At 32.8% G+C, this 15,100-nt stretch overlaps 1 protein-coding gene across 3 annotated transcripts in view; it reads left to right on the top strand.

The window, feature by feature from the left end:
• The window catches only part of PDGFC (platelet derived growth factor C), a 210,243-nt gene that overhangs the window by 103,433 nt on the left and 91,710 nt on the right, over positions 1-15,100 (top strand). The gene's annotated exons all lie outside the window — the stretch shown is intronic.

Here is a 15,100-nt window from a genome sequence, read left to right as displayed (position 1 = left end):
AATTCTCTAATCTTTTTCTAGATGACCTGCCGCTCTTCTTAAGGTAACAGCAGGGTGTGGGAGAATTGATACATTAATACTCTTGAATTGACAGATAAGTACACTTGGCTTTGGTGATGATGTTAACATAGCTCTGTGTGCACCCCTTTCACTACCATGACCATCACCCATTACCACCATCTCCTGAATCAAAAACAAATCTTAAAGATTGTGAATGTGAAGACATTGCATGCTTTTAAAAGTCACTTAGTTTAAGAGAAAAAAGTATCACCTGGCATTATTGCCCAGAGCTCTGTCGTTCACGTAGATTGCACTGGTATGTGTAGAGCAAAGGGCCGGGGCTTCAATGCAGCAGGCTGGCTGCAGGTTGTATGCAATGAGTATTTGTTGATTGTTGACTGCATATTTATATGTAATTATAAAATCTAGATCTACTTAGAATATGATCCATACATGATTTATTAAAAATTTCAGCTTAATATTCATGCTAACGTAATTACTGATTTTAAAATGAAATATTAAAAAAATTATAGTTTAACCCCTTTATAAGGATGCCTATTATACTCTACTTTTTTTATAATGTACTCCATTGTTATACTTTTTTATGGAAAGGAGTAAGTGAAAAATAAGGCGATCCCAGTTATTAACTGTCTTCTCCATTCCACTTACAACACTCAGTAGCAGGTACAGACATGATGATGATTCCAGAGCATTATATGAGTCTGACTCCGAGTAAGATTAGAGATGCATTCACTGTATACCATTTTACCATACATTTACTGTACTGTGCTCACTAATGGATTACAGGTGAGAACCTATTTACAATACTGTTGTCAAGAAAAACTGTTTTAATTAATGTTAAGCAAAAAATTACATTGCGTATATAATACTTAAATATAGATAGTACTCGTTATTTTTTTAAACTTTCTTTAATATCCTTTATGAAATAGAAGGTCTGATGGTATTGGTCAAATGGTACAAAGTTTCAGGATGAAATGAGACTTGATGTACCAATTGGGGCAATAGTTACAATAATGTAGTGTATGCATGAAATTGGCTAAGAGGATAGATCTTAAATAAACACACACACACACGCACACACCCACACACGTCCCCCCACCCACTGCACATGGTAACTGTGTAGAGGTGAGAGTTATGTTAAAGTAAGTCTGGTGAAAGATTTTAATTATGTCATTTCAACAGTTCCTTAGGAACTAAAAAAATACAACATATGCAATCCTTGTGTTTGTTACTACTTTTCAGTCTGACCAAATGAGCTTTTTTTGCTGTTAAAAAGAAAAAAAAATGTGGCACATACACACAATGGAATACTATGCAGCCATAAAAAATGATGAGTTCATGTCCTTTGTAGGGACATGGATGAAACTGGAAACCATCATTCTCAGCAAACTATCGCAAGGACAAAAAACCAAACACTGCATGTTCCCACTGATAGGTGGGAATTGAACAATGAGAACACATGGACACAGGAAGGGGGACATCACACACCGGGGACTGTCATGGGGTGGGGGGAGTGGAGAGGGATAGCCTTAGGAGATATACCTAATGCTAAATGACGCGTTAATGGGTGCAGCACAGCAACATGGCACATGTATACATATGTAACAAACCTGCACGTTGTGCACATGTACCCTAAAACTTAAAGTATAATAATAATAAAATTTAAAAAAAAGTAAAGGAAAACTTTTTATGGTGTTTTGTTAAACGAAGCACTATTAACTTAATCAAAACAAGAACGAGGATCAAATTAAATCTATTTTATGCTACCCGACCCACCTACATCGCTCAAGAAAACCACTGCTCATTTTAAAACATATGAACTCCTGCTACAACTCACCCCAAGGGTACTGTTTACTGTTGCCAGAGAAGGAAGCAGCTTTGTCATCAATCTATGCCTGTGGTTTGGACCTTCCTCCCTGGTGAGGTTCACGATTTTTATTACTTTTTTCTCCTGTTTGTTCATAATGTCTTCATTTAGTTAGAAGTTTTCTAATTGGTAGAGTGGTGATGGTAGTGTCTTTTACAGTATAGCTTTAAGATAATTCACATGAGTGACTAACAGTTTATGGCTCATTCTAGATGGCCCCAAATTGTTAACAGCTTTTGTCATTTTCCCTTAAAAACTATTGGAGTAAATTCATCCTTTTAAGGATGTACAATTGAGTTATCTACTATATTCTTTTCTATATACATTTTCTGATAAAAAGCTTTTTAAATTTCTCCAGAAAAGTTAATAATTTTTAAAATTATGTCATATAAAGAATTCCTAGATTGTTCTAAATTACACATTGGATATGTGTTTTTCCTGACAGTATATCAACTAATTTTATAGAGTTATGTTGGAAGTATGTGAAATGATACCCCTGTGTTCATGCAGGACCACTTTGTGTATGTGTTTGTATCTGCGTGTGTGTGTGTGTGTGTGTGTTTGTGTATGCACACATGTATCTTCTAATCCTAAAGTGAAAAATTTATCCACTGTTTTGCTTCATGATGAAAAAGTTATTTTTGGAGAAAGGGTTCTTAACCTTAATTTCATAGATAAAGTGGTTCGTAGATGGCTTCTTGGGGTCTGGTGAATATTTTGAAATTATATTCTATTGTGTGAACGCTGAGAGTGTATATAATTTTAGATTGTACAGATATATAATTTTCTGATTTGACCATCCATAGCTTTCATCAGATTCTCAAAACTTTCTCAAGCCATTGGTTTAAAAGGATCAAACGTAACTTTGGTTTTTAAGTAGTTGGTTCAGAAGTTTAACATACTTGAGGAATTTTGAAGGCTAGTTTTATAATTGGAGCAATTATAAAGGAACAGAGGATTATAGACATTATTTAGCAAATCATGTTAAGGTTTGTTTTTGTCTCAAAACTTTCTTCATCATTATATTCTTCTGTCTGGGTCATCCTTACTGGCATGCTCTTTATCATAATGGTGCTACTCTATTGTACTGCCGTACCACAACACCAGAATATCAGTTCTAAACATTACCTTTCAAACCCCACATCCAGCACAGAAAAAGGCCATCTAAAAAAAAGTTTTCATCTTGGAATTGTGGTGAGGAGGGGAATTGTGAAGAGAAAATCTCAAATTTGTTAATGATTAGTATACACGTTTTTCCCAAGTCAAGCCAAGAAAATGGCATTTTATTTTTAAAACAATATTTGACTTTTGACTTCAGAAAGGAAAAAATAATTTCTTCATGTATATGATACTTTTTTGAAGTTGCTAGTTTTATTTCAGAGATCTCATATATCATGGTGAATTAATTCCAAGTATGAATTTAATATAACTCTATTCCATAGAAACAGATCTTATGACACGGTAATCAGTTGCTGGTGTCTTTTTGTAGAATATGGGGGATCTCAGTCAGTTCTTAACACAGTGGCCTTCAGTAAACAATGGTAGTTCAGAAACCAACCCTTATGTTACCCTTTTTATCCACCAAATTTTATTTGTAAATACGTTTGCAGGTGAAATATAAACTTTTTTTCTTAGGCAGTTTAGCCAGTCAGCAAATATTTATTGAGTGTCTATTATGTGTGAGGCACTGTGCTATGTGTTAGGAGATACAGTAGTTAAAACAAACAAATGAACTAAACCAAAACAAAACAACAACAACAAAAAAAACAGGAAACAAACAGAAGCTTTGGCCAAAAAAAGTGATTTTATTAATTAAATTATGCACAGATACTTTAAAAACTAAGTAATCAAATAATTAAATGAATATATATGTGAAACTTGAATTCATTGTGAGGGATATGAAATGTTTACTTTAATAAAGATTCAGTTTTTCATATTTTTAACCCTAATCAGTAAACACATTTGAAATGATCTCTTGTCTTCTCTAAGTTAATATGAAATTTACCACTTTTTAAGAGTATCAAATTTGGGAACTGTATTTATAATCTGAAGTAGAATTAATGTTAACCCTACTGATGCAAGCAGTGGAGTGAAGCCGGAATCCAGCAAATCATTAATAATTGGTAAAGTTGTCTCTTACTTCATTGGTAATATTAGAAACACCCCACAAATAACCCACTGAAAAGCAGTAAAACTGTTATTAGGATCATATTAGTTATTAAAGTTATTAGGATTGTTACTGTTTTTGTTGTTTTACCTATTTTAAGATAAAGTACTGTAAATATAACAGCTATTGCCAAGTTTACGAAAACAAAGAAAAAGTTACACTCAGTGGGCAGAGTTGAATAAAGAGGCAATAGGAAAATATACACTTGTGAATTAATCACACAAACATCCAGTTTGAAAATTTTCCTGGAGTAGTGTAATATAGTGGAAAGAAAATAGTATTTAGACTCAAAAGATTTGTATTGAAGGTTTATGTTGTCATTAGGAAAATTATAGCGTCCAATTTTTCTGAGGATATTCACAGTTTATGTCTGTTTGTCTGACATAACATCACTCTCTTTTATTCTCAAAAATGTATTGTTTAGACAAGATATTATATGATGACCCTTATTTATTGTGACAACTAATTCTGTTTTCATAATAATTAAGTGTGCATGATACAATTAGTTTTTATTTGTTGTTTTAGCTGGTAAAAACTTATGTATGAGAAGGTTTTTTGTAATCGGAAAATCATTGTAAGAACTATAAAGAGATATATAGGCCGGTTGTGGTGGCTCAGGCCTATAATCCAAGTACTTTGGGAGGCTGAGGTGGATGGATCATGAGGTCAGGAGTTCAAGACCAGCCTGGCCAAGATGGTGAAACCCCGTCTCTACTAAAACTACAAAAATTGGCCAGGCGCGGTGGCAGGTGCCTGTAATCCCAGCTACTACAGAGGTTGAGGCAGGAGAATTGCTTGAACCCAGGCAGCAGAGGTTGCAGTGAGCAGAGACTACACTCAGCCTGGGTGACCAAAAAAAAAAAAAAAAAAAAAAAGAGAGATATAAAGATGTTTGTATTCATTTGGGCAAAGTGATTAAGGTGACTATAAAATAGAGTAGTTTTATTTTTATCATATCACTCTTAAACAATTAACATTGGTGTTTTTTGGATTATTTGTGTAATGTCCATTCTCTGAAAGTGTGTTGTGTTGAAATCAACTCACAGACCATGACAACAAGCAATATTAAAACTTTGACATTGCCTTTGATAAGGATAAGAGATATATTTCATTGAATTAAAATTCAATGGGTTTACTAAACTGAGTGAGAAAATGGAAGAATTATTTTGTAGTTTCATCAGTGTTCAATTTTGAATGTTCTTCAGTTTATTCTCTTTATCATCTTCAAGAGGTACCTCATGCCTTTCTATTAGCTTTGAAAATGAAAATAATTTTATTATTTCTGTAAGTCATTATCAGCAGTCACAGATTTTAATGTTCTTCCCTATTAATTTGATCTTAAGTGTGCAATTGTCAAACACTTCTGTGCGGCTCTATTCATGAATCCTGTTTTATTTCAGAGGATTTATTTTATTTCTATAAAATGGTTGCACCTTTGCTTTTAAAATTTCTTCCTGGGAAGCTATTGGAGGATTTGTATTAATTTGAAACAAAAGAAAACAAAACCAATTTTTACACTAGTAAATGAATTTCTAACTTCAAGGTCCCTTTATCAATAGCAAGAAGAAACTTATTCTGCCTAAATCTGAGAAGTCTTTAACTCACCATCGGGAGGACTACAAAACCTTGGCAAGCAAGAGTCACCTTACCATATGGAACTTTTAAATATATAGTTTCTGGGACAAGATGTTAAGGGATAATAATTGCTACTTTGCAGGGTTACTAAAAGCATTAAAAGATAATGTATATGAAAGTATCTGGCTAGTAACCTGCAATTTTGAGTAGATACTCAATAGCTATTAGTTGAGTTAATGAGCAAGATCTGGGAAGAATGAAGAGTCAAGGGAATAAATAATGCTCTTTCTTTTATTCCAAATAATGCTCTTTCTTTTATTTTTTTCTATGCCAGCCAAGACCCGCTCCCTTAAAGATTAGTACAAATGTCCATGAATAAAAGTTCATTGACTGACTCAGATAGTCATTTTTACAAGCTTATGTGTCTTTCCAATCATTCAAATTTTTTTAACTTCCAAAATCTGAAATTGAAGATTCTGAACCACCTAGATTAGGATTTGAGGTCACCAAAAGACTCAATTTTACTATCTCCATCTACTGGCAGGGAGGAACTATATCCAAGCATCTGGACTGGCATAGAAAAGAGGAGAAAGAACATTTAAAAGGTAAGCAAAACGTATATTTTTATTTACTCTGAGTTTTTAAACTTTTCTTATCAGAAACTGTTGTACTTTCATGTAATTAAGCTTGATACAATGAACAATATTAGAGCAAGAGAATTTGTTTAGGTAGTACAATACTCTTATCTGATTGATTCTTCAACATGAGCAAGTGTGGATGTGAATGCCTTCCTTTCGTAATGGGAGTACTTTCTGTCTTTGCACTTAGTAAGTTTCCATGTAGTCATTCCAATGCCCTCTTACTGTTTTCACTCATACTCCTAATAATCTTTAAACTGCAAAAATGTCTACATTCCCACTTCTGTATATTCTCTGACATGTTAGAGATAGTTTTACCTGGCAAATTATTTTTATTACCATCATTTAGAAAGAGTAGAAGTATGTTTCTCAAAGTTGAATTTATTATTCTGTTGTTTCTTATATTTTTTCATTGTCTGTTTATAATTATTTTAATTGGGCAGAAAGAACTAAATAAGTTTCTTGTTAATTGACCAGTAATAATTATATCAGTTCTTTTTAAAATTGATATTTTGCTTTTCCCTCAAAAATCTTGAAATTTCCTTGGTTTACTTTTCACTATGATCAAAAGTTGCAGTGTGATAACTGCTATAAAAATGCTTTGAGGGTTTATGTGGTTGTGCAGTAATAGATCTTTAAGTTTAAATCATGTGTTTTAAATAGTTTAATATTTTAAGTCTTACATTATGCATTATGCATATCTTTCTTTAAAAAGCCATATCTACACTTGAGAAAAGAAGTAAAAGACATTTGTCAAGATAATTAGTATTATTACTGTTGCTGCAATTAAATAAGTATAATTTGTGCTTTTTTTTTCCCAATTAGTTTTCTCCTCCACGCCCCATGTCAGGTGTTTGTTCATATCTTTGCTTTCTTTCTTTAGATAGTGGTACATTTCTTTTAGAGGGATGGATGGATTTATAAGGAACATAGTGGAGAATTTTCAACTACAGAATTAGATTTCATGGAAAAGAATTGTCAAGGAAATGGTATTCCAACATGTCTCTTCACTTGCTCGAATGTCGTGAATGCAGCCAGTCCATTTGCTGGGTAGGGGATTACACTCACATAAACAGTGCAAATGCCATAAAGGAGGACACTCAGATCTTCTTGTGGCATCTGACAATGTCCAGTCTGACAGATAACTCTTCAAAGTTGGCCCTGAGATCAGAAGACAAGGAAGTAGGTATTTTTCAATAATGTTGAAGGAACTAGTGATAATGGGGTGTTAGAGAATAATCTCACCTTGCTAACAGAATTTTGGTGAGCCTCATAAAGTCAGTTCAGTCTCTATTTTGAATAAAAGCATATGTCTTCTCAAATTTATTCCATTCTGTCTCAACTCCTCTTTTAGTCCCACTGTCCCTTGATCTTCAGATCAATTTGAAAGCTGTTGTCATAAAGCTAGCTGTTGCTGAAGAATTTTGCTAGTTGTTATAGTCAAGCCAGTTCTAGAATAAAGGATACTTAAAAATCTTCATGTTTAAGCTTTTCACTCTTTTTTTTTTATAGGCCAGCTAGATGATAAAAATAATGTGCACTGAGGTGGAATAACAGTACAATTGGGTATTCTCATTGGTATTAAAAATGTCTTTGCTTTGAGAAATAAAATTTAAGCAACCCGTCTTCCCACAAACTATCCAAGCTTTCTTATTAATTTATGGTTTTAATTTCTTTAAAAACCTAATGTTTATATTTTTCGTATTTTGACATCACTTTAAGATTGACAAAAATTGTTACAGGTTGGGAGTGTGGGGTAGGGAGGTAATTTTTCTAGCAGGGCTGAATGGATAGGATGTTCACGAGCATATTTTGTTTAAACTTAGCCTTTGAGGGGCAATCATGTTCCAGGATAATTGCCCTTTATTTATACCTGATAGAGTTATGTGGAATTACTGCTGAAATCAAACATCTTGCTACAAATATAACTTCCAAATTTCAAATATCGTGTATGCAATCGTAAACACTTTAGCACTTATTGACATTATTTAATCACATAAGATAGAAGGACATGATTTGTATAGAAGTGACCAAATTTAGTATTTTTCTTGCCCTCAATTAGCATTCCTAAGAAAATCATAGGTTCATCACGTATACATTATATACATTCACTTTTGAAGCTAAAATGCTAAATGTAACAGGAAGCAGTAAACTCTCATTTTCAGCATTAATATATTAATCTGAATATAGTAAGACTAAAATGAATATGTTTCTATTTTCTTATTTTTTAAAATTCATTTGTTTTGCTCAATTCAGAGCTTAAAAAGATAATTTTAAGTATCTTTTAAATATTCATTAAAAGCATAAACTGATGGGCTTATTTGCATTTTTTCTATGAAATAGCAAATTTGTTTTGGTTATCTTTTTGTTGTTACTTTCATTGGTAAATTTTAAACATTTTCCTGTCAAAATGTCAGTACTTTATCTAGATGTTGTATGCTCACAAAGTAATAGGTAGCTACTTTCCATATTTTAAATTGCTTGTAAATTCTGCTCCGAATGTTGTAAATTATATGTCCAACACAGGTAGAAAATTAACAGATGCTTAGTCTCCAAAACAGATGAAATTCTTTATTGAAAATATTTTCCTTAAAGTTGTTTGTTTAAAGGATATATAATGTGAATTTGTGGTTAACCACGTTAGCCAGTTTTTGCCACAACAGTATTATTAGGTGTAAATGTATTATTCTGCTTCAAATATTTTAGAGTGCCTAATATTTTATGTGAACTTTCTAATTTTAATTCAATAAGAGAGTTGATTACATATTTAAAAAATCAATAGTGAACCTTTAAGGTGAATGCTTCTTTTGTAATATGAATTACTCCTAATTTTTTTTCTTCCACATTCTGGTTTTGGCCTCTTTAATGTACAATTTAACAGAGTAAAATACTTACAGTATTGCCAAACATGTTTCACTAAGTGGGGTGTGCAATTGTGTGTGTATGCAATTATATTCATTACTAATTGGTATGTAATAAAGGCTTTGAGGAGATTCTGTGTGTATATACTTGGCCATTTATCCTATTTCACAATAGGTAAGAAGATTACTGCTTATTTTTCTTCCATAATTGAGCCTTCATTTTAAAACGTCATATCCCATTGTATAGAACAAAAATAAGATTATTTTTTACCATTACCCTAAGGCAAAAATGCCATGTTGTCAAATCATTAACATTTCTATATCACATGCTTCAGTGCCAGAAAAATTTTATAGATCCTCTCTGCTGAGTCTTTTATGATGCAAATTGGGATATTTTCAAGGGCAGAAATAGTGGCACGCATAATAATAATCGCACCAGGATAACAGACTTAAATAAGGCTATTCCAGGTAAACTCAAACATATATTCACTGTATAATTATTTTGGCTGTAAGTATAGAAAGTTCTAACTCTTATTGGCTTAATAATAAAAGTTGTTTATTTATTCACAACACTGAGAAACCTAGAGTTGCAGTGATTTTATTGTGTTATTTGATGGGATCTAGCTGCATTTTTCAATACTACCGTATATTTGCCCACTTTTGTGCATCAACTTTTTCATTAGGCTAGAATCCATTATGATGGCTAAATGGATGCAGGAGTTCGAAATCTCACTTCCATACCCGAAATTGTCTTGTCCCCAACTTTTCGGAAAAAGCCGTTGTATTTACCCTGATTGGCCTGTCTGAATGGGCTTATATTGATTTTCTAGGAATACTTCTGGCTAGGGTCAGTTCGACCTTTATTCAGTGGCTACTTCATTGTGGTGTTGAGGGATGATGAGAAGATGCTCGCTATATTAACATTCCTTCATTGCACATGGAAGCTTTGTTGTGTACTTCCTGAACACAGGCCCCCATTTCTTACCAAAGCTCATGTACAAGAGGCTAGTGGTTGAGTTCCTGTACTTCTTATTAGATTCATGAGAACTTCAAAGTGTTTTTTAAAGACAGCATCAAGTCAAAGAAATGGTAAAATTTCTACAAAGTTGCTCCTTTTCCTCCTTCTTTAATTAAGCTGTAGAAGGAAATCAGAAATTTGAAATCACTATCTAAAAATCACTGCTTCTTGCTTAATCAATTTGATGTTCGTAAAATCAGAAGGCTTATACAGATGACCAATGATGTGTTATGTCTTACATATGTCTTCTTTTTGATGACATCAGGAAACCTAGTATGTGTGGGTAAATTTTCTCTCTTATTCTATTTGAGTTAAACAATATGATGGCCAGTGGTCTTCCATTTACTTAGATACTGATTAGTAATTCTTTTATACAAATATCATTTCATTTGAACTTTAAATCAACCTGTGATTATCTCCAGTTTATAAAAAAAAAAACCCTCAGATATCAAGTGGCTTTCCTAAAATAACAGATTTTATTATCAAATAGATCATATTTTACAGTTTAGATAAAATAATGACTACAACTGTGGCATTCTCAAGGTGTGGTACATTATAAAATGTGTTCTATTTTCAAAATAAGTAGGTATATTAAGAAAATGGCAAATCTCAATAATGCGTACTCTAAGTCCTATCACTTTCTGCTGAAATATGTTTGTAGGTTATTACGGATGAACTTTGAGTAAGACATCAAATGTAAACTAAGGGACTTTATTAGGGTCTATAAATTGTAAATCATATTATCTTTATCGTATACAGTGTCTGGAAGTTCAGGAGTGAAGGATGAATTGTTGAAGTGATATGTAAAATTGTTTTCTGCCACGTTTGTATAATCTCAAGTTTCTTTAGAGTATCAATAGGTATTAGGTGGTGCCATGTACCAGGAACAGGTTATGGGCTTCAGTAAATACAGCTGACCTTCTAGGAATTGTAGTGTGGTTGAAAAGTGAATCCATAATTATGATTAAAATGTCACTCCTAAAGGGAATGTACACCAGGAATCAGCTATTGCCTTCCAAAAGAGGTAACATCTGAAACTGGCTCATTTACTAGTATAGCTGGTCCAGGAATGAAACCAAATTACAACCCTAGAGGTTATCGCATGAAGAGGACAGGGCTTCATTTTTAAGCACCTGTAGAAGTACTTGAAACATAATAGGTTCTCAATATATAATTTTTGGTTATTTCTTAACTTCAGGAATAAAGTAATTAACTGTCTTCTGGGATAAGCTCAGGAGCCATAACTGGACATATTCTAAATAATTGTAGTAGTTCCGTGGTTTACTGAATATAGCAATCACTTTTTTTACTTTTCCTTAGTGAATATTTATTTGTGTAATTGGAATAGTTGGAGGTAACCAACACTAGCTTTGTTGTTTTATTGTGCTATTTGTCTTAAAGATATGGGAAATGATGATAAAGCAGAAACTAGAGTCGCTTTTCCCTCTAGCCCATCATTATACTTTTATATTAATAGAATTTAAAATATTAAGCATGTAAATGGAGTAATTCTATATAGTTTGCAATTGATGGAGAGAGATTTGTTTGCTCTGTGGACCTCAAGTATACCTTCTCTCTACAGAATCAAATAAGATTAGGATGAAATTACTCTGCATTTCCTAGGCAAAAACACACCAGCTCATGGAGCCAGTGAAACTATATGTGTATATATATGTCAATGATTTTAACTAACAGTTGTTAAAAGTGAATTTTGTTAGTTGAGAATTAAGGAGATTGAAAGCAGGTGCAGAAATAGCTATATCCACAAACTAGCAACATTAGGATGTAGAAAAATTATCACAGGTGAAAAAAACAGTGAGCATAGCAAAGCACAAATTAAATGGGTGAATGTGTGTATTATCAATTTATAGAGTAAGAATGGGGAATACATGCATCTCACTCTAAGAGAAATGCATTTTTACATAGTTTGAAAATAACACATATTTGCAAGCAAATACATCCAAAATGTCACAGGACATCCGTGAGGCCGATCTGTTTACTGGTGACATGTTGCTACAGTCGTGCCTACATGAAACAGAGGAGCAGAATCCACAACTGCCAAACTAAACCAAGATTCGAGACCTACTTCTTTTTACCTAATTTTAGTCTATCATTTCTTTTCTGCTAAAATCAACTTAAAACATTAGCATAAAGACATGGATGATTTTTAGGAGTTGTATATTATCCAGAAACTTCCTCGTTAGTGTTATCTTTATTAATAATGTAGCATTTTGAAGGATTATAATTTGAATTGCATTTTATGATTCTCTTACTAGCACCTTCTTTCACCCATAATAAATATTTTTTTAAAGGAACCAAGAGTATGTAATGCATGGTAAACATTATAGAATTGCTTTGATTTTAAGTGCTAAACTGGCTACTTACAGATATATAGTGATTCTATATAACTGAATTGTATATATACACATATAGTCAACAATTTTACAGTATTTACATTATTAATCTCTCTTCTTTTCCTTTTTTAAATTTTTTATTCATTTTAGTTTCCAGTACCTCTACCTTAAGAGGAGTTGGGTATGGTAATCTGAAAGTGTCTATAATTTTTAAAATGTAGTATTTATACATATTTTCATTTTTCATGTCAGGCTCGTTATCTAAGATGTACAAGATTGATTCTTGTTAAAGTATACAAGAGTGCAAGGATCATGTGATAAATATTTTAGTGATTTGACTATAAACTTTTTTTTTTGGTAATTTGACTATACTGTCTGTTGGATATAGGAAAAGCAAATGTTCAATAAAATATTCTCAAGTGGGTACTTTTCTCATCCCTAAAATACTAGTAAAGTTATATGTTCAAAGAAATGACTGTTAAAACAACAGAATATAAGCACAGTGTCTTAATTTGGTAAACTTAATGTTTGTTGCTTCTTTTTCTTTCTTCTTCTGATTATAGGCCTAGTTGCTTGAGATTTACATAAAACTTTGACAGTCATCTGCAAATCATAAGTGTTTGGTGGCAAACCTCCTTGCATTTCAAGGTGAATTTTTTGGGAGCAGCAATTTAACTTAAAAGAAAATTTAGAATTTTTTTTTTTTTTTTACCACAAATAAGGCCCAGATTTTCAGTCTTTAAATTATGTTTAATTATAGTCTAATTGAATAGTGAATTATAAAGGAAAAAATGTAAACACAAACTTAAGTATATATATTTTAGCCATGCGCTTTATGACTGAAGATATAAAAATAGAATTCAGATCTTTTAATAGCTATGTAGTTTTCTCAATTATATGCCAAACACTGCTATATTTGTAATGAGTGCCTTGGATAAAAGGCATTTGTTTTGAAGCAAAATAGGGTAGATGCTAGGTTTTAATGAATCTGATGGGAAAAAATAATTCATTGAGAATACTAGTTGCCAAAATGAGAAGGATTATTTTTATAAATTACTGTAAGTACCTCTGAAATATGTAGATTATCAGAAGAAACTTTCGACAATAGGGATAAACTCATTTTTGAAAGAAATATTTGAAAATAGTTAATGAATTTACGTTTCAAGAGTTTATGATTATTACTTTCTTTTTAATGTTTTGCTTTTTTATTTTTGAGGCAAGGTCTTGCTCTGTCACCAAGGCTGGAGTGCAGTGGTGCCATCACAGCTCACTGCAGCCTCAACCTCCTGGGCTTAAGCTATCCTTCCACTTCAGCCTCCCAAGTAGCTGGGACTGAAGGCACATGCCACCATGTCCAGCTAATTTTTGTTATTTTTTCTAGAGACAAGGTTTCACCATGTTGCCCAAGCTGGTCTCAGACTCCTGAGCTTAAGGGATCCACCTGCCTTCATCTCCCAAAATGCTGGGATTACAGACACGAGCCACAGTGCCTGGGCCGAGCATTATTTTCTTAATAAAATTTGTCTATGTGGAGAATTCATCTAACTTTATAGTTCCTTCTATATTCTTAGGAGATACAACACTGGTGCTAAATAATATGCGTAGAAAAGGCGTTAATTATTTTATATATATTATTACAGCCAATAGCAGTATCAAATATTAGCATCTATTAAGAGGAAACATGTTCTGTATAGGGTGCTTACTGCTGAGGAAAAATTTTAGCACTGAGAAGATTATTATTTAGTTATTTAATTATATCTCATAAATAAAAACGTTACAATTATTTGCGGTAGTTTAGGATTAAACAGGTTGTTCTTTAACCTTAATCATAGTCTAACTAATATACAACCCTTGACATTGTGTCTTTCAGGAAGTTTCCTAGAGCAACATTCTTAAATTGTATTTTATTAATGTGAAATAATGTTAACATATTTTGATTAACATAAATACTAAATGAAAAGTAGCTGCAGTTACTGCAATTAGTGCTGACAATTGTGAGCAAAAAGAAATACCCATAATTCAAACAGCTTTGTGTGCGATAGAAGGTGTATAAGTTTTCTAATATTATGTAAGAAATTTCTACAAATTTAGCAGTTTAAAATATCCTTTATCAACTTCAGTTCTGTCAGTTAGAATTCCAGGCACCACATGACTGGATTCTTGTTCACGGTCTTAGAAGGTTCAGATGAAGGTGTCCACCAGACTAGACTCCTTTCTGGAGGCTGTAGAGAACAGTCTGCTTCCAAGCTGACCAGGGTCCTCAATCTTTCAGAACTGAGTTGTTCATTTCCTTGCTGGCTGTCATCCTTAGACTGTTCTCAGCTTCTAGAGGCTTCCCACGTCCATTGGCACATGGCTTCCTGCATTTTCAAAGCCAGAAATAAAGACTCACCTTCCTGTTGAAGTATCTCTCACACTTTGAAATTTCTCTGGGTTTAGGAAGGACCCAGTTTATCTTGTGGGCTCATTTGATAAAGTTAGACCCACCCAAATATGATTAGCTCAAAGTCAACTAACCTAATCATGGGAGTAATATCCCATTAGATTTCACACACTCAAGGAGAGGATTATGAAAGGATGAGGGACAATTGGAGATCAT

The sequence above is a fragment of the Gorilla gorilla genome, chromosome 3 (genome assembly GCF_029281585.2).
Source record: "Gorilla gorilla gorilla isolate KB3781 chromosome 3, NHGRI_mGorGor1-v2.1_pri, whole genome shotgun sequence".
Taxonomy (NCBI): Eukaryota; Metazoa; Chordata; class Mammalia; order Primates; family Hominidae; genus Gorilla; species Gorilla gorilla.
This window is presented reverse-complemented; position numbering and strand designations above follow the sequence as displayed.